The 26,021-nt window shown below is 30.9% G+C and overlaps 1 long non-coding RNA gene across 1 annotated transcript; it reads left to right on the top strand.

Annotated features, from left to right (window-relative positions):
- Positions 1–21,330: 21,330 nt before the first annotated feature.
- LOC123221123 lies at positions 21,331–25,307 on the top strand. Its single transcript, XR_006503213.1, has 2 exons — positions 21,331–22,510; positions 22,616–25,307. It is a non-coding gene; the product is annotated as an uncharacterized LOC123221123 (long non-coding RNA).
- Positions 25,308–26,021: the final 714 nt, after the last annotated feature.

The following is a 26,021-nucleotide window of genomic DNA, read 5'->3' as shown; positions in this document are numbered from 1 at the left end:
TGATATCTTTTTATGGTTTCATTAAATATCTTATTATTAAAATATCCTCTTTTTTCAAATGTAAAATCGAATCATCTATGATATAAATAATAATCATAAATATATTATCAATTGGGTTTTTTTAACGGACTTTGGATACTTCATTTTATTGGTTCATCCATGTCATTCATAAACTATTTTTATTGCTAATATTATATTTATTTCACTCGGTGGCCAATTTTCATTCAATTTGGGAAACCTTTGCACGCCTCCGATACTTTTTGGGAGGCCTACGCCCTATAGAAATTGTCTACGAGTGTCCCTTGGGCTAAAGGTCCTAACACAATATTATATTATTTCTTATAAACGGCGGAAAAACGTCAAGTCACCAGATGTATAATTATTTAAACTGGCCCGACATGGCATGGGAGGGGTAAAATGGGCATTACAAAAACAAGACCCACCAAGTGTTTCGAAAGTTGGATATCCGATGAGACTCGGTCGGATAATAGGCTTCAGTTCGTATCATGTTGTCGTAAGAAGGGTAATTTTTTCCCACCGCCCACCGAAAGTTTAGTGAAATCGCTCTTACTCATACCCATATTTTAAATCCATTTAAAAAAAATAGGAGATAAAATTCATTTTTAATTTTCAAGGACCACAAAGGCTTTCGAATAGTCGGATATCGGATTTCAAGTAATCCAGAAAACGCAAATTAAGCTTGATGAGTTGATGATAAGATCATGGGGAAACTTCCTGGAAAGCACTAAAAGAGAAGATTCTGGGAGATGAATTTATTGGACTTAGTCAACTTGGGTTGGAAAACCATATTTTCCATCTTTTGAATGTTTTTTTTAAACGTGAAATCCTCTCTTGACCAAACAACCCTCACGGAATTAAACTAATTACACGGTAAAATATTGATTTCACCACTATTAATTTAAATTAAAGGATATTAATTAAAATAGATATAAATTTTTTTATCTAAATTTATTTAGGCAAACATATAATGATTTTACTTGTTTAAACAAATTTAATTTTGTTTTCAATAATATCTTTATCGACTAATTACATCGTATTTTCAGTTAATTACATCAAAATATTTATACTCATCATTCTCCTCGTTTATACTCATCTTTTCGTTCTTATCTGTATTTGAATAAAAATTTGTCAATTTTTAAATATAGTTTAAATCCTTGAAACATAACTTATTGAATCTTCAAATAGAACTTATCAAATCTTCGAAAAAAAACTATACCATATTCAACGTAATTAGCCAAAAATGACGTAAATAACCGATAATAACGTAATTAGCCAAGAGGGTATTCTTAAAATTAAAATTAAATTTGTTTATAAAAGTAAAACCACTGTACGTTTGTCTAAAAAAGTTTAAACGAAAAAATTATTATCGATTTTAATTAATATTCCGGTAATTAATCAAGAATTTACCACTATTCAATCCTCGATAAAACCGCCTGAAACTTTCCTGAAACAAGGCAAGTGGCAGAATTGATAAAGCTGATGCCATTGAAGCAGTGGAAAGGAAGAAACAGCATCTCCGGAAAACGGCAAGCTCAGGCTTATTTCTGAGCAACAGCGCGCTGAATGCTCCGGCGAAGGACAACATGATGCAGATGACGAAGGCAGAAACGCCTATGGCGGAGTTAATCTCTTGATAAGTTTCTTGATGCAGCAAAATTATAGCCAAAATGAACGAGAAACAAAGGCAGAAATTACCCTTCAACAGATGAATCTGGATTTCTTCGCTGGAAAGGAGATTTGCAGAGATGAAGCGAGAAAATACATAACGTGGCAGAAGATGGATCGGCTTTGTGCAAAGATAGTGCAACCTCACGAAGAATGAACATAAATGACAAAATCCACCAAAGCTCTTGAATAGTCGGACTCGGATATCTGAAACCGAAAGAAAGAAAAGCTTAATTAATGAGTTATTTTGATTGGGGATATTAATTAAAATAAACATAAATTTTTTTGTCTAAACTTTTTTAGACAATTTTACAGTGATTTTACTTTTTTAAACAAATTTAATTTTGTTTTCAATATTATCCTTATTGGCTAATTACATCACTTTCTCAGTTAATTACATCAAAATATTTTTTTTGATAATCTATGAGCAATCTTTGTTTGTTAGGTTAGGATTTAAAGATCCTAAATGCGAAGAAGGGTGCGTGAGGATGTGCATAAGTGCGTAAAGATGTGTAAAGTGTATAAAAAGTACGTAAAGGATGTGAGAGTACGTAAAAAATATGTAAAATTCATTTTAATAATATTATATATATATATGGGGGTGCGAAGAAGGTGCACAGAGGGTGCACAACCTCTTGTCACCCCTTTCTTACATATATTTATATATAATAATATAATATAATATTTAAAAAATACAATAAATATATATATATGTATATATCAATATAATATATATTTAAAAATTATTATTATTATTTATATATATTATATTAAATATTGTATTATATTATATTATATTATATAACTCACATACTTTATGCACCTTTAACTCATTTTACTTACCCTAGACACCCTTTACGCATCTTATGCACCCGTTACGCATCTTATGCATCTTTTACGCACTCCATGCACCCTTTACACACTGTACGCACCATCCGTTCACACCCATCATTCTCCTCATTTATTCTCATCTTTTCGTTCCTATCTGTATTTGACTAAAAATTTATCAATTTTTAAATATGGTTTAAATCCTTGAAACATGACTTATTGAATCTTCAAATCAGAACTTATCAAATCTTCGAAAAAAACTATACCATATTTAACGTAATTAGCCAAAAATGACGTAAACAACCGATAATAACGTAATTAGCAGAGAGAATATTCTTGAAATTAAAATTAAATTTACTTATAAAAGTAAAAACTTGTCTAAAAAGGTTTAAACGAAAATGTTATTATCGATTTTAATTAATATCCGGTAATTAATCAAGAATTTACCACTATTCAATCCTCGATAAAACTGCCTGAAACAAGGCAAGTAGCAGAATTGATAAAGCTGATGCCATTGAAGCAGTGGAAAGGAAGAAACAGCATCTCCGGAAAACAGCAAGCTCGGGCTTACTTCTGAGCAACAACGAGCTGAATGCTCCGGCGAAGGACAACATGATGCAGATGACGAAGGCAGAAATGCCTATGGCGGAGTTAATCTCTTGATAAGTTTCTTGATGCAGCAAAATTATAGCCAAAATGAACGAGAAACAAAGGCAGAAATTACCCTTCAACAGATGAATCTCGATTTCTCCGCTGGAAAGGAGATCTGCAGAGATGAAGTGAGAAAATACATAACGTGGCAGAGGATGGATCGGCTTTGTGCAAAGATGGTGCAACCACACGAAGAATGAACATAAATGACAAAATCCACCAAAGCTCTCGAATAGTCGGACTTGGATATCTGAAACTGAAAGAAAGAAAAAGATTAATTAATGACTTATTTTGATAGGGATATAAATTAAAATAAACACCAATTTTTTTGTCTAAACATTTTTGGACAAATTTACAGTGATTTTATTTTTTTAAGCAAATTTAATTTTGTTTTCAATATTATCCTTATTGGTTAATTACATTACCTTCTCAGCTAATTACATCAAAATATTTTTTCTGATAATCTATGAGTATTCTTTGTTTGTTAGGGTATGATTTAAAAATTTAAAAACTTATTCGAAATGATCAATTTTTGTTATAATATAGATTGAAACGAAAAAATTAACATTAGTGCGAAGAAGGGTGCATAAGGGTGTGCACAAGTGCATAAGGATGGGTAAAGTGTAGATATATATGGGGGTGCCAAGAAGGTGCATAGAGGGTGCACACCCTCTTGTCACCCCTCTTTTACATATATTTATATATAATAATATAATATAATATTTAAAAAATATAATAAATATATATATATCAATATAATATATATTTAAAAATTATTATTATTATTATTTATATATACTATATTAAATATTGTATTATATTATATAACTCGCGTACTTTATGTACCTTTAACTCATTTTACGTACCCTAGGCACCCTTTACGCATCTTATGCACCTTACGCATCCTTTACGCCTCTTATGCACTCGTAACGCACCTTATGCATCTTTTACGCACTCCACGCACCCTTTACACACTTTACACACCATCTGTTTGCACTCATTATTCTCCTTGTTTATATCATCTTTTCGTTCCTATCTGTATTTAAATAAAAATTTGTCAATTTTTAAATATGGTTTAAATCCTTAAAACATGACTTACTCAGAACTTATCAAATATTTGAAAAAAACTGTGCCATATTCAACGTAATTACCAAAAATGACGTAAATAACCGATAATAACGTAATTAGCCAAGAGGGTATTCTTCAAATTAAAATTAAATTTACCTATAAAAGTAAAACTACTGTACGTTTGTCTAAAAGGTTTAAACGAAAAAATTATTATTGATTTTAATTAATATTCCGGTAATTAATCAAGAATTTACCACTATTAAATCCTCGATAAAACCGCCTGAACTTTCCTGAAACAAGGCAAGTGGCAGAATTGATAAAGCTGATGCCATTGAAGCAGTGGAAAGGAAGAAACAGCATCTCCGGAAAACGGCAAGCTCGGGCTTATTTCTGAGCAACAGCGTGCTGAATGCTCCGGCGAAGGACAACATGATGCAGATGACGAAGGCAGAAATGCCTATGGCGGAGTTAATCTCTTGATAAGTTTCTTGATGCAGCAAAATTATAGCCAAAATGAACGAGAAACAAAGGCAGAAATTAGCCTTCAATAGATGAATCTGGATTTCTTCGCTGGAAAGGAGATCTGCAGAGATGGAGCGAGAAAATACATAACGTGGCAGAAGATGGATCGGCTTTGTGCAAAGATGGTGCAACCGCGCAAAGAATGAACATGAATGACAAAATCCACCAAAGCTCTCGAATAGTCGGACTTGGATATCTGAAACCGAAAGAAAGAAAAAGCTTAATTAATGAGTTATTTTAACAGGGATATTAATTAAAATAAACATCAATTTTTTTGTCTAAACATTTTTGGACAAATTTACAGTGATTTTATTTTTTTAAGTAAATTTAATTTTGTTTTCAATATTATCCTTATTGGCTAATTACATTACCTTCTCAGCTAATTACATCAAAATATTTTTTCTGATAATCTATGAGCATTCTTTGTTTGTTAGGGTATGATTTAAAAATTTAAAAACTTATTCGAAATGATCAATTTTTGTTATAATATAGATTGAAACGAAAAAATTAACATAAATGCGAAGAAGGGTACGTAAGGGTGTGCACAAGTGCATAAGGATGGGTAAAGTGTATAAAAAGTTCGTAAGATACATAAAAGATGTGTAAAGTACGTAAAAGATATGAGAGTGCGTAAAAAATATGTAAAACTCATTTTAATAATATTTTATATATATATATATATATATATATATATATATATATATATATATATATATATATATATATATATATATATATATATATATATATATGGGGTGCCAAGAAGGTGCACAGAGGGTGCACACCCTCTTGTCAGCCCTTTTTTACATATATTTATATATAATAATATAATATAATATTTAAAAAATATAATTATACATATATATATATATATATATGTATATATCAATATAATATATATTTAAAAATTATTATTATTTTTTATATATTATATTAAATATTATAATATTATATTAAATATTATATTATATTATATAACTCACGTACTTTATGCACCTTTAACTCATTTTACGTACCCCAGGCACCCTTTACGCATCTTACACAACTTACGCATGTTTTACGCCTCTTATGCACTTGTTACACACCTTATGCATCTTTTACGCACTCCACGCACCCTTTACACACTTTACGCACCATCCGTTCGCACTCATCATTCTTCTCGTTTATACTCATCTTTTCGTTCCTATCTGTATTTGAATAAAAATTTGTCAATTTTTAAATATGGTTTAAATCCTTAAAACATGACTTACTGAATCTTCAAATTAGAACTTATCAAATCTTCAAAAAAAACTATACCATATTCAACGTAATTAGCCAAAAATGACGTAAATAACCGATAATAATATAATTAGCTAAGAGAGTATTCTTGAAATTAAAATTAAATTTGCTTATAAAAGTAAAACCACTGTACGTTTGTCTAAAAAGGTTTAAACGAAAAAATTATTATTGATTTTAATTAATATTCCGGTAATTAATCAAGAATTTACCACTATTCAATCCTCGATAAAACTGCCTGAACTTTCCTGAAACAAGGCAAGTGGCAGAATTGATAAAGCTGATGCCATTGAAGCAGTGGAAAGGAAGAAACAGCATCTCCGGAAAACGGCAAGCTCGGGCTTATTTCTCTGCAACAGCGCGCTGAATGCTCCGGCGTAGGACAACATGATGCAGATGACGAAGGCAGAAATGCCTATGGCGGAGTTAATCTCTTGATAAGTTTCTTGATGCAGCAAAATTATAGCCAAAATGATCGAGAAACAAAGGCAGAAATTAGCCTTCAACAGATGAATCTCGATTTCTCCGCTGGAAAGGAGATCTGCAGAGATGAAGTGAGAAAATACATAACGTGGCAGAGGATGGATCGGCTTTGTGCAAAGATGGTGCAACCACACAAAGAATGAACATAAATGACAAAATCCACCAAAGCTCTCAAATAGTCGGACTTGGATATCTGAAATCAAAAGAAAGAAAAAGCTTAATTAATGAGTTATTTTGATAGGGATATAAATTAAAATAAACACCAATTTTTTTGTCTAAACATTTTTGGACAAATTTACAGTGATTTTATTTTTTTAAGCAAATTAAATTTTGTTTTCAATATTATCCTTATTGACTAATTACATTACCTTCTCAGCTAATTACATCAAAATATTTTTTCTGATAATCTATGAGCATTCTTTGTTAGTTAGGGTATGATTTAAAAATTTAAAAACTTATTCGAAATGATCAATTTTTGTTATAATATAGATTGAAACGAAAAAAATTAACATAAGTGCAAAGAAGGGTGCGTAAGGGTGTGCACAAGTGCATAAGGATGGGTAAAGTGTAGATATATATGGGGTTGCCAAGAAGGTGCACAGAGGGTGCACACCCTCTTGTCACCCCTCTTTTACATATATTTATATATAATAATATAATATAATATTTAAAAAATATAATAAATATATATATATATGTATCAATATAATATATATTTAAAAATTATTATTATTATTATTTATATATATTATATTAAATATTGTATTATATTATATAACTCGCGTACTTTATGTACCTTTAACTCATTTTATGTACCCTAGGCACCCTTTACGCATCTTATGCACCTTACGCATCCTTTACGCCTCTTATGCACTCGTAACGTACCTTATGCATCTTTTACGCACTCCACGCACCCTTTACACACTTTACGCACCATCTGTTCGCACTCATTATTTTTCTCGTTTATATCATCTTTTCGTTCCTATCTGTATTTAAATAAAAATTTGTCAATTTTTAAATATGGTTTAAATCCTTAAAACATGACTTACTGAATCTTCAAATCAGAACTTGTCAAATATTCGAAAAAAGCTATACCATATTCAACCTAATTAGCCAAAAATGACGTAAATAACCGATAATAACGTAATTAGCCAAGAGGGTATTCTTCAAATTAAAATTAAATTTACTTATAAAAGTAAAACCACTGTATGTTTGTCTAAAAAGATTTAAACAAAAAAATTATTATTGATTTTAATTAATATCCCGATAATTAATCAAGAATTTACCACTATTCAATCCTCGATAAAACCGCCTGAAACTTTCTTGAAACAAGGCAAGTGGCAGAATTGATAAAGCTGATGCCATTGAAGCAGTGGAAAGGAAGAAACAGCATCTCCGGAAAACGGCAAGCTCGGGCTTATTTCTGTGCAACAGCGCGCTGAATGCTCCGGCGAAGGACAACATGATGCAGATGACGAAGGCAGAAATGCCTATGGCGGAGTTAATCTCTTGATAAGTTTCTTGATGCAGCAAAATTATAGCCAAACTGAACGAGAAACAAAGGCAGAAATTACCCTTCAACAGATGAATCTGGATTTCTTCGCTGGAAAGGAGATCTGCAGAGATGAAACGAGAAAATACATAACGTGGCAGAAGATGGATCGGCTTTGTGCAAAGATGGTGCAACCGCGCAAAGAATGAACATGAATGACAAAATCCACCAAAGCTCTCGAATAGTCGGACTTGGATATCTGAAACCGAAAGAAAGAAAAAGCTTAATTAATGAGTTATTTTAACAGGGATATTAATTAAAATAAACATCAATTTTTTTGTCTAAACATTTTTAGACAAATTTACAGTGATTTTATTTTTTTAAGCAAATTTAATTTTGTTTTCAATATTATCCTTATTGACTAATCACATTACCTTCTCAGTTAATTACATCAAAATATTTTTTTTAATAATCTATGAGCATTCTTTGTTTGTTAGGTTATAATTTAAAGATTTAAAAACTTGTTTAAAATGATCAATTTTTGTTATGATATAGATTGAAATAAAAAGATTAACATAAGTGTAAAGAAGGGTGTGTGAGAGTGTGCATAAGTGCATAAAGATGCGTAAAGTGTATAAAAAGTTCGTTAGATACATAAAAGATGTGTAAAGTACGTAAAAGATATGAGAGTGCGTAAAAAATATGTAAAACTCATTTTAATAATATTATATATATATATATATATATATATGGGGGTGCCAAGAAGGTGCACAGAGGGTGCACACCCTCTTGTCAGCCCTTTTTTACATATATTTATATATAATAATATAATATAATATTTAAAAAATATAATTATACATATATATATATATATGTATATATCAATATAATATATATTTAAAAATTATTATTATTATTTTTATATATTATATTATATTATATAACTCGCGTACTTTATGCACCTTTAACTCATTTTACGTACCCTAGGCACCCTTTACGCATCTTACGCACCTTACGCATCCTTTACGCCTCTTGTGCACTTGTTACGCACTCCACGCACCCTTTACACACTTTACGCACCATCCGTTCGCACTCATCATTCTCCTCGTTTATACTCATCTTTTCGTTCCTATCTGTATTTGAATAAAAATTTGTCAATTTTTAAATATGGTTTAAATCCTTGAAACATGACTTACTGAATCTTCAAATCAGAACTTATCAAATCTTCAAAAAAAACTATACCATATTCAACGTAATTAGCCAAAAATGACGTAAATAACCGATAATAACATAATTAGCCAAGAGAGTATTCTTGAAATTAAAATTAAATTTGTTTATAAAAATAAAACCACTGTACGTTTGTCTAAAAATGTTTAAACGAAAAAATTATTATCGATTTTAATTAATATCCTGGTAATTAATCAAGAATTTACCACTATTCAATCCTCGATAAAACCGCCTGAACTTTCCTGAAACAAGGCAAGTGGCAGAATTGATAAAGCTGATGCCATTGAAGCAGTGGAAAGGAAGAAACAGCATCTCCGGAAAACGGCAAGCTCGGGCTTATTTCTGAGCAACAGCGCGCTGAATGCTCCGGCGAAGGACAACATGATGCAGATGACGAAGGCAGAAATGCCTATGGCGGAGTTAATCTCTTGATAAGTTTCTTGATGCAGCAAAATTATAGCCAAAATGATCGAGAAACAAAGGCAGAAATTAGCCTTCAACAGATGAATCTGGATTTCTTCGCTGGAAAGGAGATCTGCAGAGATGAAGCGAGAAAATACATAACGTGGCAGAAGATGGATCGGCTTTGTGCAACGATGGTGCAACCGCACGAAGAATGAACATAAATGACAAAATCCACCAAAGCTCTCGAATAGTCGGACTTGGATATCTGAAACCGAAAGAAAGAAAAAGCTTAATTAATGAGTTATTTTGATAGGGGATATTAATTAAAATTAACATCAATTTTTCTGTCTAAACTTTTTTAGACAAATTGACAGTGATTTTACTTTTTCAAGCAAATTTAATTTTGTTTTCAATATTATCCTTATTGGCTAATTACATTACCTTCTCAGCTAATTACATCAAAATATTTTTTCTGATAATCTATGAGCATTCTTTGTTTGTTAGGGTATGATTTAAAAATTTAAAAACTTATTCGAAATGATCAATTTTTTTTATAATATAGATTGAAACGAAAAAATTAACATAAGTGCGAAAAAGGGTGCGTAAGGGTGTGCACAAGTGCATAAGGATGGGTAAAGTGTAGATATATATGGGGGTGCCAAGAAGGTGCACAGAGGGTGCACACCCTCTTGTCACCCCTCTTTTACATATATTTATATATAATAATATAATATAATATTTAAAAAATATAATAAATATATATATATCAATATAATATATATTTAAAAATTATTATTATTATTATTTATATATATTATATTAAATATTGTATTATATTATATAAATCGCGTACTTTATGTACCTTTAACTCATTTTACGTACCCTAGGCACCCTTTACACATCTTATGCACCTTACGCATTCTTTACGCCTCTTATGCACTCGTAATGCACCTTATGCATCTTTTACGCACTCCGCGCACCCTTTACACACTTTACGCACCATCTGTTCGCACTCATTATTCTCCTCGTTTATATCATCTTTTCGTTCCTATCTGTATTTAAATAAAAATTTGTCAATTTTTAAATATGGTTTAAATCCTTAAAACATGACTTACTGAATCTTCAAATTAGAACTTATCAAATATTCGAAAAAAACTATACCATATTCAACCTAATTAGCCAAAAATGACGTAAATAACCGATAATAACGTAATTAGCCAAGAGGGTATTCTTCAAATTAAAATTAAATTTACTTATAAAAGTAAAACCACTGTATGTTTGTCTAAAAAGATTTAAACAAAAAAATTATTATTGATTTTAATTAATATCCCGATAATTAATCAAGAATTTACCACTATTCAATCCTCGATAAAACCGCCTGAAACTTTCTTGAAACAAGGCAAGTGGCAGAATTGATAAAGCTGATGCCATTGAAGCAGTGGAAAGGAAGAAACAGCATCTCCGGAAAACGGCAAGCTCGGGCTTATTTCTGTGCAACAGCGCGCTGAATGCTCCGGCGAAGGACAACATGATGCAGATGACGAAAGCAGAAATGCCTATGGCGGAGTTAATCTCTTGATAAGTTTCTTGATGCAGCAAAATTATAGCCAAACTGAACGAGAAACAAAGGCAGAAATTACCCTTCAACAGATGAATCTGGATTTCTTCGCTGGAAAGGAGATCTGCAGAGATGAAACGAGAAAATACATAACGTGGCAGAAGATGGATCGGCTTTGTGCAAAGATGGTGCAACCGCGCAAAGAATGAACATGAATGGAAAAATCCACCAAAGCTCTCGAATAGTCGGACTTGGATATCTGAAACCGAAAGAAAGAAAAAGCTTAATTAATGAGTTATTTTAACAGGGATATTAATTAAAATAAACATCAATTTTTTTGTCTAAACATTTTTAGACAAATTTACAGTGATTTTATTTTTTTAAGCAAATTTAATTTTGTTTTCAATATTATCCTTATTGACTAATCACATTACCTTCTCAGTTAATTACATCAAAATATTTTTTTTAATAATCTATGAGCATTCTTTGTTTGTTAGGTTATAATTTAAAGATTTAAAAACTTGTTTAAAATGATCAATTTTTGTTATGATATAGATTGAAATAAAAAGATTAACATAAGTGTAAAGAAGGGTGTGTGAGAGTGTGCATAAGTGCATAAAGATGCGTAAAGTGTATAAAAAGTTCGTTAGATACATAAAAGATGTGTAAAGTACGTAAAAGATATGAGAGTGCGTAAAAAATATGTAAAACTCATTTTAATAATATTATATATATATATATATATATATATATATGGGGGTGCCAAGAAGGTGCACAGAGGGTGCACACCCTCTTGTCAGCCCTTTTTTACATATATTTATATATAATAATATAATATAATATTTAAAAAATATAATTATACATATATATATATATATGTATATATCAATATAATATATATTTAAAAATTATTATTATTATTTTTATATATTATATTATATTATATAACTCGCGTACTTTATGCACCTTTAACTCATTTTACGTACCCTAGGCACCCTTTACGCATCTTACGCACCTTACGCATCCTTTACGCCTCTTGTGCACTTGTTACGCACTCCACGCACCCTTTACACACTTTACGCACCATCCGTTCGCACTCATCATTCTCCTCGTTTATACTCATCTTTTCGTTCCTATCTGTATTTGAATAAAAATTTGTCAATTTTTAAATATGGTTTAAATCCTTGAAACATGACTTACTGAATCTTCAAATCAGAACTTATCAAATCTTCAAAAAAAACTATACCATATTCAACGTAATTAGCCAAAAATGACGTAAATAACCGATAATAACATAATTAGCCAAGAGAATATTCTTGAAATTAAAATTAAATTTGTTTATAAAAATAAAACCACTGTACGTTTGTCTAAAAATGTTTAAACGAAAAAATTATTATCGATTTTAATTAATATCCTGGTAATTAATCAAGAATTTACCACTATTCAATCCTCGATAAAACCGCCTGAACTTTCCTGAAACAAGGCAAGTGGCAGAATTGATAAAGCTGATGCCATTGAAGCAGTGGAAAGGAAGAAACAGCATCTCCGGAAAACGGCAAGCTCGGGCTTATTTCTGAGCAACAGCGCGCTGAATGCTCCGGCGAAGGACAACATGATGCAGATGACGAAGGCAGAAATGCCTATGGCGGAGTTAATCTCTTGATAAGTTTCTTGATGCAGCAAAATTATAGCCAAAATGATCGAGAAACAAAGGCAGAAATTAGCCTTCAACAGATGAATCTGGATTTCTTCGCTGGAAAGGAGATCTGCAGAGATGAAGCGAGAAAATACATAACGTGGCAGAAGATGGATCGGCTTTGTGCAACGATGGTGCAACCGCACGAAGAATGAACATAAATGACAAAATCCACCAAAGCTCTCGAATAGTCGGACTTGGATATCTGAAACCGAAAGAAAGAAAAAGCTTAATTAATGAGTTATTTTGATAGGGGATATTAATTAAAATTAACATCAATTTTTCTGTCTAAACTTTTTTAGACAAATTGACAGTGATTTTACTTTTTCAAGCAAATTTAATTTTGTTTTCAATATTATCCTTATTGGCTAATTACATTACCTTCTCAGCTAATTACATCAAAATATTTTTTCTGATAATCTATGAGCATTCTTTGTTTGTTAGGGTATGATTTAAAAATTTAAAAACTTATTCGAAATGATCAATTTTTTTTATAATATAGATTGAAACGAAAAAATTAACATAAGTGCGAAAAAGGGTGCGTAAGGGTGTGCACAAGTGCATAAGGATGGGTAAAGTGTAGATATATATGGGGGTGCCAAGAAGGTGCACAGAGGGTGCACACCCTCTTGTCACCCCTCTTTTACATATATTTATATATAATAATATAATATAATATTTAAAAAATATAATAAATATATATATATCAATATAATATATATTTAAAAATTATTATTATTATTATTTATATATATTATATTAAATATTGTATTATATTATATAAATCGCGTACTTTATGTACCTTTAACTCATTTTACGTACCCTAGGCACCCTTTACACATCTTATGCACCTTACGCATTCTTTACGCCTCTTATGCACTCGTAATGCACCTTATGCATCTTTTACGCACTCCGCGCACCCTTTACACACTTTACGCACCATCTGTTCGCACTCATTATTCTCCTCGTTTATATCATCTTTTCGTTCCTATCTGTATTTAAATAAAAATTTGTCAATTTTTAAATATGGTTTAAATCCTTAAAACATGACTTACTGAATCTTCAAATTAGAACTTATCAAATATTCGAAAAAAACTATACCATATTCAACCTAATTAGCCAAAAATGACGTAAATAACCGATAATAATGTAATTAGCCAAGAGGGTATTCTTCAAATTAAAATTAAATTTACTTATAAAAGTAAAACCACTGTATGTTTGTCTAAAAAGATTTAAACAAAAAAATTATTATTGATTTTAATTAATATCCCGATAATTAATCAAGAATTTACCACTATTCAATCCTCGATAAAACCGCCTGAAACTTTCTTGAAACAAGGCAAGTGGCAGAATTGATAAAGCTGATGCCATTGAAGCAGTGGAAAGGAAGAAACAGCATCTCCGGAAAACGGCAAGCTCGGGCTTATTTCTGTGCAACAGCGCGCTGAATGCTCCAGCGTAGGACAACATGATGCAGATGACGAAGGCAGAAATGCCTATGGCGGAGTTAATCTCTTGATAAGTTTCTTGATGCAGCAAAATTATAGCCAAAATGAACGAGAAACAAAGGCAGAAATTAGCCTTCAACAGATGAATCCGGATTTCTTCGCCGGAAAGGAGATCTGCAGAGATTAAGTTAGAAAATAGATAACATGGCAGAAGATGGAACGGTTTTGTGCAAAGATGGTGCAACCGCACGATCATGGATTGCAGAGCTTTGGTGGATTTTAATTAATATCCAAGTCCAACTATTCGAGAGCTTTGGTGGATTTTGAATTAATATCCAAATCCGACTATTCGAGAGCTTTGGTGGATTTTGTTCAATCCAAAGAGGTACCGAGAAGGTTATGTAATTCGCCGATATGGATATTATTGAAAATAAAATTAAATTTGCTTAAAAAAGTAAAATCATTATAAATTTGCCTTAAAAAAGTTTAGACGAAAAAATTGGTACCTATTTTAATTAATATCCGATAATTAATAAAAAATTTACCACTATTCAATCCTCGGTAAAATTGCCCGAAACTTTCTAGAAACAAGGCAAGTAGCAGAATTGATAAAGTTGATGCCATTGAAGCAGTGGAAAGGAAGAAATAGCATCTCCGGAAAACGGCAAGGTCGGGCTTATTTCTGAGCAACAGCAGGCTGAATGCTCCGGCGAAGGACAACATGATGCAGATGACGAAGGCAGAAATGCCTATGGCGGAGTTAATCTCTTGATAAGTTTCTTGATGTGGCAAAATTATAGCCAAAATGAACGAGAAACAAAGGCAGAAATTAGCCTTCAACAGATGAATCTGGATTTCTTCGCTGGAAAGGAGATCTGCAGAGATTAAGTTAGAAAATAGATAACGTGGCAGAAGATGGATCGGTTTTGTGCAAAGATGGTGCAACCGCACGATCATGGATTGCAGAGCTTTGGTGGATTTTAATTAATATCCAAATCCGACTATTCAAGAGCTTTGGTGGATTTTGAATTAATATCCAAATCCGACTATTCGAGAGCTTTGGTGGATTTTGTTCAATCCAAAGAGGTACCGAGAAGGTTATGTAATTCGCCGATAAGGATATTATTGAAAGTAAAATTAAATTTACTTAAAAAATTAAAATTACTATGAATTTGCCGTAAAAAAGTTTAGACGGAAAAATTGGTACCTATTTTAATTAATATCCTAATAATTAATCAAAAATTTACCACTATTCAATCCTCGATAAAACCGCCCGAAACTTTCCAGAAACAAGGCAAGTAGCAGAATTGATAAAGTTGATGCCATTGAAGCAGTGGAAAGGAAGAAATAGCATCTCCGGAAAACGGCAAGCTCAGGCTTATTTCTGAGCAACAGCAGGCTGAATGCTCCGGCGAAGGACAACATGATGCAGATGACGAAGGCAGAAATGCCTATGGCAGAGTTAATCTCTTGATAAGTTTCTTGATGTGGCAAAATTATAGCCAAAATGAACGAGAAACAAAGGCAGAAATTAGCCTTCAACAGATGAATCTGGATTTCTTCGCTGGAAAGGAGATCTGCAGAGATGAAGCGAGAAAATAGATTACGTGGCAGAAGATGGATCGGCTTTGTGCAAAGATGGTGCAACCGCACGATCATGGATTGCAGAGCTTTGGTGGATTTTAATTAATATCCAAGTCCGACTATTCGAGAGATTTGGCCGATTTTAAATTAATATTCAAATCCGACTATTCGAGAGCTTTGGTGGATTTTGTTCAATCCAAAGATCCAAATCCGACTATTCGAGAGCTTTGCCAAAGCTCTCGAATAGTCGGACTTGGATATTAATTAAAATCCACCAAAGCTCTGCAATCCATGATCGTGCGGTTGCACCATCTTTGCACAAAGCCGATCCATCTTCTACCACGTTATCTATTTTCTCGCTTCATCTCTGCAGATCTCCTTTCCAGCGAAGAAATCCAGATTCATCTGTTGAAGGCTAATTTCTGCCTTTGTTTCTCGTTCATTTTGGCTATAATTTTGCCGCATCAAGAAACTTATCAATAGATTAACTCCGCCATAGGCATTTCTGCCTTCGTCATCTGCATCATGTTGTCCTTCGCTGGAGCATTCAGCGCGCTGTTGCTCAGAAATAAGCCCAAGCTTGCCGTTTTCCGGAGATGCTATTTCTTCCTTTCCACTGCTTCAATGGCATCAACTTTATCAATTCTGCTACTCGCCTTGTTTCTGGAAAGTTTTTGGCGGTTTTATGGAGAATTGAATAGTGGTAAATTTTTTATTAATTATCAAGATATTAATTAAAATAGGTACCAATTTTTCTGCCTAAACTTTTTTAAGGCAAATTTATAGTGATTTTATTTTTTTTAAGCAAATTTAATTTTGCTTTCAATAATATCCTTATCGTCTAATTACATAACCTTCTCGGTTAATTACATCAAAATATTTTTTTCTGATAATCTATGAACATTCTCTGTTTGTTAGGTTATAATTTGAAGATTCAAAACTTATTCGAAATGATCAATTTTTATTATAATATAGATTAAATCGAAAAAATTAGCATGTGTGAAGAAGGGTGTGTACAGGTGCATAAGGATGCGTAAGGTGTGTAAAGTACATAAAAAATACGTAGGGTACGTAAAACTCATTTTATGGTGGTGCGAAAAGGGTGCACACTCTCCTTTCCCCAGTGTTTTGTATATATTTATATATAATAATATAATATAATATTTAAAAAATATAATAAATCTATATATATAACAACTTAACATATATTTAAAAATAATTATTATTATTTATATATATTATATTATATAACTCGCGCACTTTATGCATTTTTAACTCATTTTATGCATTCTATGCACTATTTATGCACCTTATGCACTCTACACACCTTTTACGCACCTTTTATGCACAACCTGCTCGCACTCATCATTCTCCTCGTTTATGCTCATCTTTTCCTTTCTATCTGTATTTGAATAAAAATTTATTAATTTTCAAATATGTTTTAAATCCTTGAAACATGATTTACTGAATCTTCAAATCAGAACTTATCAAATCTTCGAAAAAAACTATACCAAATTTAATGTAATTAGTCGAAAGTGACATAAATAGTCGAAAATAACGTAATTAACCGAGAGGGTATTCTTAGAATTAAAATTAAATTTGCTTATAAAAGTAAAACCATTGTACGTTTGTCTAAAAAGGTTTAAACGGAAAAATTATTGCTGATTATAATCCCTTTTATAGCCATAGACCAAGACCACCAAGGGCCGAAGGATTTCGAATGGTATCCAATGCGATTGGCCTACCAAAGTTTACCCAAAAGCTAAATTAAGCTGGTCGAGTTTACGAATGACGATAAAGTATCAAGAGACAACTAAAAAGCACTTAAAAAAAAGTTTTATTATTTATTAATTTTAAAAAATAAAAATTAATAGTTTTTTTATCCATCTCAAATGTGTTGATTACAACAATTTAATATTTAAAAATTTATAAATTAATTTCTAAAATCTTTTCAAATTCCATATATTTTGAAATCTGTTATATCACTTAAAGAGTTGTGTATAACACTTATATCTATAATTTATTGTATTTTACACAATTTTTGAAGGTATAGTTATTATTTTTAAAATTATTTGAAAATAAACTGATATTTCAAAAATGTTAAAAATTGTAATTTATAATTTAATATATGATTATACATAAAAAAATCACTATATATAAAAAGAGAAAAAAATTATGAAAGTGAAAGGAAGTGAAATAAAAGATTTTTTATATAATTTAGATGGTTGAAATGTTATTTAAATTTTTGTTAATTTAAGGTTTATTATAATTTTAAAAAATGAAATCGTATTAGTAAAATGTTAATTTAGATACTTAAATTTGTTGTTTATTAATAAAATTTAATTTTTGGGTAGGATTATGGCAAGGTGTGTGTTTTTATGTCACCTACAAAAAGTTTTTTAAGAAAGAACATCGGTTGGGAAAAGTAATTCCTAAATTTGAAAAAGGCCAAAGTTACCAATAAAAAAAATGACAAAAATTAAGAAGTTATTGTAGAAAATAATTTCTCCATGACTCACTAGACTTGAGCTAACTTGATTTAGACTTAAGTTAGCCCTACCCCTCACCCACGATTTGTAGAAACCACACTTTCCACCCTTTGAATCAAAAAAATGATTTTTTAATAAAAATTTTTTATTTGAGTTGAATTGGTCTTTTAAAACCGAATTGATTACACTAAATAAATTAAATTTTAAATTTAATGAATGATTTTATAAACCTTTTATGTCAAGTTTTATTTTAATATTCTATCACCATGTTTCAAAACCTAAACTAGCATACCCCACTCTACCCAAATTACCAATTAGGGGCAAAATTAAAACTCTTCAAATCATATTATTTCAAACTGTCAGCCAATTTGAAGAGGAGAAAAAAAGGATATATACAATAATCAATTTTAGACTAGTGAAAATTAGAAATTATGGTAGCCAAATCACTATGGTGGTCAAATTATGTGTTGTATTGCCTATTAAAAACAAAAAAGTTTTGCATCATGTATTAAATATTATATTATATGTTTTTTATAAAATAATATAATAAAATATTAAAAAATTTTAATTGATATATTATCATTTTAGAAAATATTAAAAACACCTATGAAAGTTAAAATTTTTTTATATATACCAGTACTATATTTTCATTCTCTTTAAAAGAGTGTATTAATTTGTATCAATAATGTATATTATATTATAAGATATATATCGTATCATACAATATATTTTATGATATGTATCATTTTAATTTATATTATATCATATCATAAAATATATATTTTATATCATAACATATTAATATTATACAAATCATACACGGACATTTAAAAATTCAATTTTTTCATATTATATATATCATTTATCATATTAAAGAATAAATTTGTTTAAAATTAATAATAATAATATAAAATTCTAATTTTACATTATTATAAAATATCATAAAACCCTGTTGAAGGAGATTTGCAGAGAAAAAGCGAGACGATAGATGGCGTGGCAGAAGATGGATCGGGTCGGTGTAAAGATGCTGTAACCTCATGATATTTACCAATAAATAAATAAATAAAAAGAAAAAAGACGAAGAACAATGATAATGGACAGATTCTGACCCACCAAGCTTTCGAATACTCGGACTTGCATATCCGAAAGAAAGAAAGAGAAAACCTAAATGGCTCTGTTAGGTGTAAGAAAGCGACGTCTTACTTGGTGTCAGAGACCTATTCCTTTTTATATTAGAAAAGGCCAAATGATTAGTTCCTACCCAAGTTTTCATGAAAATTTGTCACAGTTTAAGTTTGAAAAAAAATCAATTTCTCACCCTTATGTCAAATTTGTTTAAAAGACCTATTAAATTTTTTTATAAAAATATTTAAAAGCAAAGTCCTCTGACCAAATAATACCGTGCCTTCCAAAAGTTTATTAAATATTTTTTATAACCTTAATTTATTTTAATTTCAATTAAAAATAAAAATTTATTTATATAAGTATAGATATATGTGTTAATAACTTATAATCATATTCTAAGGATTTTTTTGAAAATTCTAAAAAAGCTTGAGATATTTTAAAAATTTTAAATTTTAATATGTCGTTTAATAATTTTAAAATAATAATTACTCCCCCTTATGACTATTGTAACATTACAATCACAACTACAATATACCGCTTAAGGCTTTGTAAATTTGCTAAAATGAAATTCCAACATTTAAGTTTCACAAAGTTAAATTATAATCTATCATTTATTTTCATTAGTGAATTTCATTATTTATTTTTGTTAGTAAATTTAGTTAAGTGAAATGACATGAGATTTATTTTGTGTAAATTTTTCTATTTTCTATTTTTCTCTTATTTTGTCTATTTTCTCTTTCTTGTTTTATTCTTTTTATTTTTTTCCTTTTATTTTTGTATTTTTATTTTTAAAAGTTTAGAAGAAAAATAACAATTTATAAGAATATTAAAGGTGTTAATAAAAATTTTAAGGGGGCGTTTGGTTTGGATAATGTTTTATTACTAAAATAGAAAGATTACTTTGAAGATAGATTACTTAAAAGATTACTAGATATAAATAATTACTATGTTTGATAAAATTTGATAGATATAAATAATTATTGTGTTTGGTTAAAGGTAATAAAAAATTACTAATAAATTATTTTACTTAAATGCCCTTGAATATAATTATTTTTAAATATTTTTTATATTATTTATCATATTAATTAAAAATAAATTTATTTTTGTCTCAAAAAATTAATAAATAATAATATAATTATAATAAAATCAAGATTACCATGATAATCTTTAAATACCTAAAGTAAAGATAGTAATCAGATTACCACCTATATTAGCTGTCACGTTAGTAGTGGTAATAGAAAATTACTATAATATTTTATTACTAACAAACCAAACAAAAGAATAAAAGATAGATTACCAAGGTAATCTAAAAAACCTAAAACCAAACTCCCCCTAAGGGATTTTTTAGAAATTTGAAAAAAATTTAGTAATGATGCCTTCAATACTTTAAAAAATGATAATTATATTCATAAAAAAATTAACTAAAATATAATATTTTAAAATGAATTGGAATTTTGATATATTTTAGGATTTTAAGTGGTAAATTTATAAATTTATAAGGATATATAGATAATTTAACATATATTAAATATTAATGATAGTTTTATAATTTTAATAAAAACATAAAATAATTATTTACAAGAAGCGATGATGTGTGAAAATTAACTTTTCTGAAATTTAAAGGAAAATTTCATTTCATCAAACCTTGGGTGGAAAATAGAGATAATGATTTTGCCTTTTTAAAACGAATTGCTAGGTAAAACATCGCTTTCATTTCATACGGCAAAGTCCTAACAAATAAAAAAAACGCATTAATTATTTTTTTTATTTTTCCTACTCTCGGTTTCGGATATCCAACATCCGTCTATCCGAAAGCAAATTCTAGAAGGTTTTCTGGTTTTAATTTAAAAAATTTAACAAAGCTATTGGTTTTGGCATCTTATTCTTTGCACCGTCTATAAGAACCCTGCCTTAGTTTTTCACTTTTCGGATCCAGATATCCATCATGTGGTTTCAGCTTAAGGATCTCTTTCTACGGCGGCCGATTTCTCAATACATCTCTTCCTCAGATCTATTTTCAACCGAAGAATTTCAGATTAAGCTGTTAAAGGCTATTCTGTGGCTTTGCTTCTCTTTCATGACCGCTCTAATCTTGCAACATCACGTCCAAAACTCTGCCGTTCCTTTTACGGGGTATGTTGTCTTTGTGATTTGCGTCATGTTGTCCTTCACCGGGGCATATAGCGCGTTACTTATCCCAAAAAAGCCCAAACTTGCACTTCTCTGGAGGTGTTATTTTGTTCTTTCCGTTGTTTCTATGGCTTCAGCTTTATCAGTACTCGTATATGCCTTGTTTGTGGAAAGTTTCATCTGGCTTCATCGTGGATTAAATCGTTCTTAAATGTCACAAAACTTAGCACGGCTCTTTAGACTTTTGGTACTGCATAAATTTTACTTTCCGGAACTTTTTTATTACTGTAATATCTTCTCCTTTATCAAAAGCTCTGGAAGTTAGATAAAATTTTATGCTGTTCATGGTTGTGATGATGTTTCGAGATTGTTCAAATGTTTTTTTTTTTCCCGATTGAATGACAAGAGTTGTTGTATTTGTGTGCTAACTGAACTCTATAAGATTCAAGTGTGTTTGGGGATTAAATTCAATACCTTCCACCCCAGTAATGTTTGTGGCTCAATCTTAGTAGTTTTTAGGCAATTTAGTTTGTTTTAATCTTTTTTGCGTTGAGTTTTCTTAAATTTATATATTTACAAGAATATTAGGTGTAAATGTATATATCTTTATTTACAAGAATATTTTTACCTTTTTAGTATGAAAAATTTTGGTTGTATTTTTATATTTTGGTGTTAAACGACTCTAGTATATGGTTGCCAACTGGGAGGTTCTGTATTTTAAAGATTGCCGTCTTAGGAGACATAGAGTATCGATCTGTAGTACTGTTTGTCACTTATGGGTTGATAGGGATCCGCTATTGCTGGAGTTGAATCTATGCAAACTGATGATAATGGAAATATAAGGTTGGTTCAGAAGTAGGTTGACCACTTGCTGCATTTGAATCTAATCCAACCAGTGATAATGGACATGCAAATTTTGACTCAGAAGTAGTTCATCTCTTTCTGCAGTTGCATATACTCAAACTCAGTTGCTTTGGTTGAAACTATTCAAATGGATGATAATGGCAATGAAGATTTTGAAACTATTTAAACAGATGATTTTTGAAAAGTTACAAGGCAGTCCATCAGATTTTGGGAAGCTGTTGGCACTCATTGCGTATGCTGCTTGAATGGAACATTGGCAAAAAGGTGTGCTGTATAACTGCAGTGAATGCAGATGGGGAAGTTGTTGAGATGGTTAACCATCTAAAGCGCTGTCTTTATTATGATCGAGATAGAAAATTATTTCAGATTAATTGCTGTGTACATATTCTTGATCTTCTTATTAAAGAGGGATTGCCTTGCACATCTTCAAATAATGATGATAATAAATTCAATTCACTTTTTGATAGGTTCCTCCTCCGCCAACTCAAGCTCATGTTCATATTGACCATGAGATAATGGGACAAATGAGTCAGAAGAGATCATAACACTACCTACTCAAAGTGACCATGATGATAGGACGATGGACTCAGAAGTAGAGATCTTACCACCACCTCAAACTAAAAGAAGAAAATTAGTATCTAAGGTTTGGGTGATCTTCACCAAGTTTAAGGATGCAGATAGAACAGAATGGGAAAAATGTGAACATTGTGGGAAGAAGTATGTAGCATCAATCAAAAAAGGAACCTCAAGCCTATTGAAACATAAAGATAGATATCCTATTCTGAAAAGTGGTAACGGGGATAAACCTGCTGACGATCAAGTGAGTGATGATGCTGTAACTCCTCTTCTTAGCAAAAACAATGTGTTTGATCGACAACAGAGTTGCATGATCATAGCAACAATGATTATTGAGCATAGGTATCCATGCAGTATGGTTGCTGAGGAATTCTGAGAACATTTTCACCATAGACTGAAACCTTAATCACATGGTAGTTTGAAGGCTGACATACTTCATAATTACAAAGAGAAGAAGAAACTCCGCATAATTTTTAATAACAGTCACCTAGTTGTTTCAATTTAACCATTAATTGGTGGAGACCTGTTACACGGGCTATGTTTTATTTGACTCTGCATTTTATTGACGCTTGTTGGGAACTGAACGCAAAAGTTCTTGCTTTTAAAAGAATGGAATTCTGCAACAGTTATTGGGAGCTTTATGGAACTTTAAAAGAATGCTTATGAATTGGCACATTGGCAATAATGTGTGCTCTATAACTGCAATCAATACTAAGGAATGCAATAAGATTGTTGAGGAGATGAATAAATGGTTTTCTTATCAAAATTTAATTTCTTTCTGTGGAAAGTTGTTACATGTTCAATGCTTTGTGCATATTCTTAATCTTCTTTTTGAGGATGGATTACAGGAAGCAAAAATTATACTTTGTAAGATAATGACCAGAATTTCTTATGTCTGGAAGACAGCAAAACATGATGAAACTTGCAGATGGGCAGTAGCTCATGTGAGGTGCAAAGGCAAGAAGTGACTTCTGAAGATATGCCTATAAGTTGGACTTTTGGTTTTCAAATGCTAGAGGGAATGTTAGAGTTGAGAGAACCACATTTTGTGCTAGAGTGCATAGATTTGGGCTTCAGCTCAAATCCAGTTAAGAAGGAAGGAACGGTATAAAGTTTCTCTCACTTGGAAGTGTTTAAAGGTTTTAGATATTGTTCAGAACTTTTCAAGAAGTAGATGTCTTACTACAAATGTGTACCTTCCTCAAGTTTGCAATTTATATCACCACCTGCTTCGATGGGATGATCAAAGTGCCACTCAGATGTTCTCCCACTGGCATGTAAAATGAAGGCAAGATTTGAAAACTTGTGGACCAACTGCATTGAGGTTTTAGCAATTTCTGTAGTTCTTGACGCACAGTTCAAATTTGATATACTGGAGAATTTGTACAAGAAAATCTATGGTGTTGAAGCCAACAACTACTGCACAGGAATTAAGCTCACTCTTACTAAAGCTTCCAACGAGTATGCAGGTGGATTCAAGAATTCAGCATAATCCATCTGCTTTAGCGTCTGGTGATACTAGTTCTCTAACCTCATATGTTACTAATCATTTTGACATGCTAGACCCCATGGGAATGCTGTGCAATTCAAATGATGCTGAAGACGGTTCATCACATAAAACAGAACTTGAACAATTTTTAGAAGAGGCTAAATTTTGATCAGTTAAAGACTTTGAGATTCTTGGTTGGTGGCATGTCAATACTCCAAATTTTCCAACATTTGTGAAGATGACCCACGATTACTTAGCAATACCTCTGTCAGCTGTTCAGTCAAATCCCTCATTAAATGATGATGTTGTGAAGATTGATCCAGTCTCCACTGACCTAGATCCTGATATCATAGAAGCTTTGATGTGCACAAGGGATTGTTTTCAACTGCTGAAAGGAAGAACTGAATTTTCAGGTAAGGTAAGTTTCCACTTTTCTTCTCTAGTAATTGGTTATACAATAGTCCTATGTGCTGTATTTCAAAGTCAGAGAGCTTTTGTTATTTCCTTTTTGTTTGCTTTTACCGTAGACTAGTGCAAATGCTTAAAGATTATATCATGAATTGCTTTTGAATAACTACATTGATGGAAAAAATTCATTTGATTAATTGAGTTCTGACTGCATCTGAATGGACTGGTACTGAATAATGCCAGTTACAAGCTTTTCCTCAAATTTCATTCAATGTTTAGTGATTGCTTCTATTTCTCTAGCAATGATACAAATCTTAAGTTATATTCTGTTACCAGACATAGTTATTTATGCAACCTCTGTTGTAACTATTCTTTTCATTTAATTAACAGGAGGATTAGCTAGACTCATTACTTCTCCAACCAAAAAAGCTTTTTTTTTTTCTGTAATAATTAACTAGAAGAAGTAGACTTCGTGGCTACTTCACTGGTTGTCTTAGATTTTTAGTGATCATTGAGGTTGATTGGACAAACAGAAATCATGAGAAAGTTTTGAGGGATTTTGAGAATTTGATAAGTTATATATGAGTAGGGGTATCTGTTGAAAATTTAATCAGAATTAATGAGTATTTTTTGTCGTTGTTGATGCAGTTTCTCGTACATCAACTAGAAATATGTAATATGAAGCCTTGCTCAAAAGAGAATAATGGCATTATAATTGTGAGGCAATTCTATTTCGTGTCCATTATATAGGAATATGATAGGAAATAAATATGGGTACATTAGGTTGTGTGTGGATTGGACACAAAAAAGTCTTTATTGTGGTTTGACTTGCTGTTCCCGAGTCTATATCCACAGTTATGTTCTTTGTGATTCTTAAAAGAATTTTGACAGAGTATCAATGGTGTTTATAAAAAAATGTCCTGAAAAAAAACTTAACTTAAATGATCTCTTTATGGGTTTAGAGTCTAATTTCTGGGCCCCTTTTATCTATGTTCCATCTTTTAAATATATATAAGA

This window comes from Mangifera indica, chromosome 7, assembly GCF_011075055.1.
Source record: "Mangifera indica cultivar Alphonso chromosome 7, CATAS_Mindica_2.1, whole genome shotgun sequence".
Classification (NCBI taxonomy): Eukaryota; Viridiplantae; Streptophyta; class Magnoliopsida; order Sapindales; family Anacardiaceae; genus Mangifera; species Mangifera indica.
The sequence above is the reverse complement of the archived record's forward strand: the minus strand, read 5'-3'. Positions and strand labels throughout refer to the sequence as shown.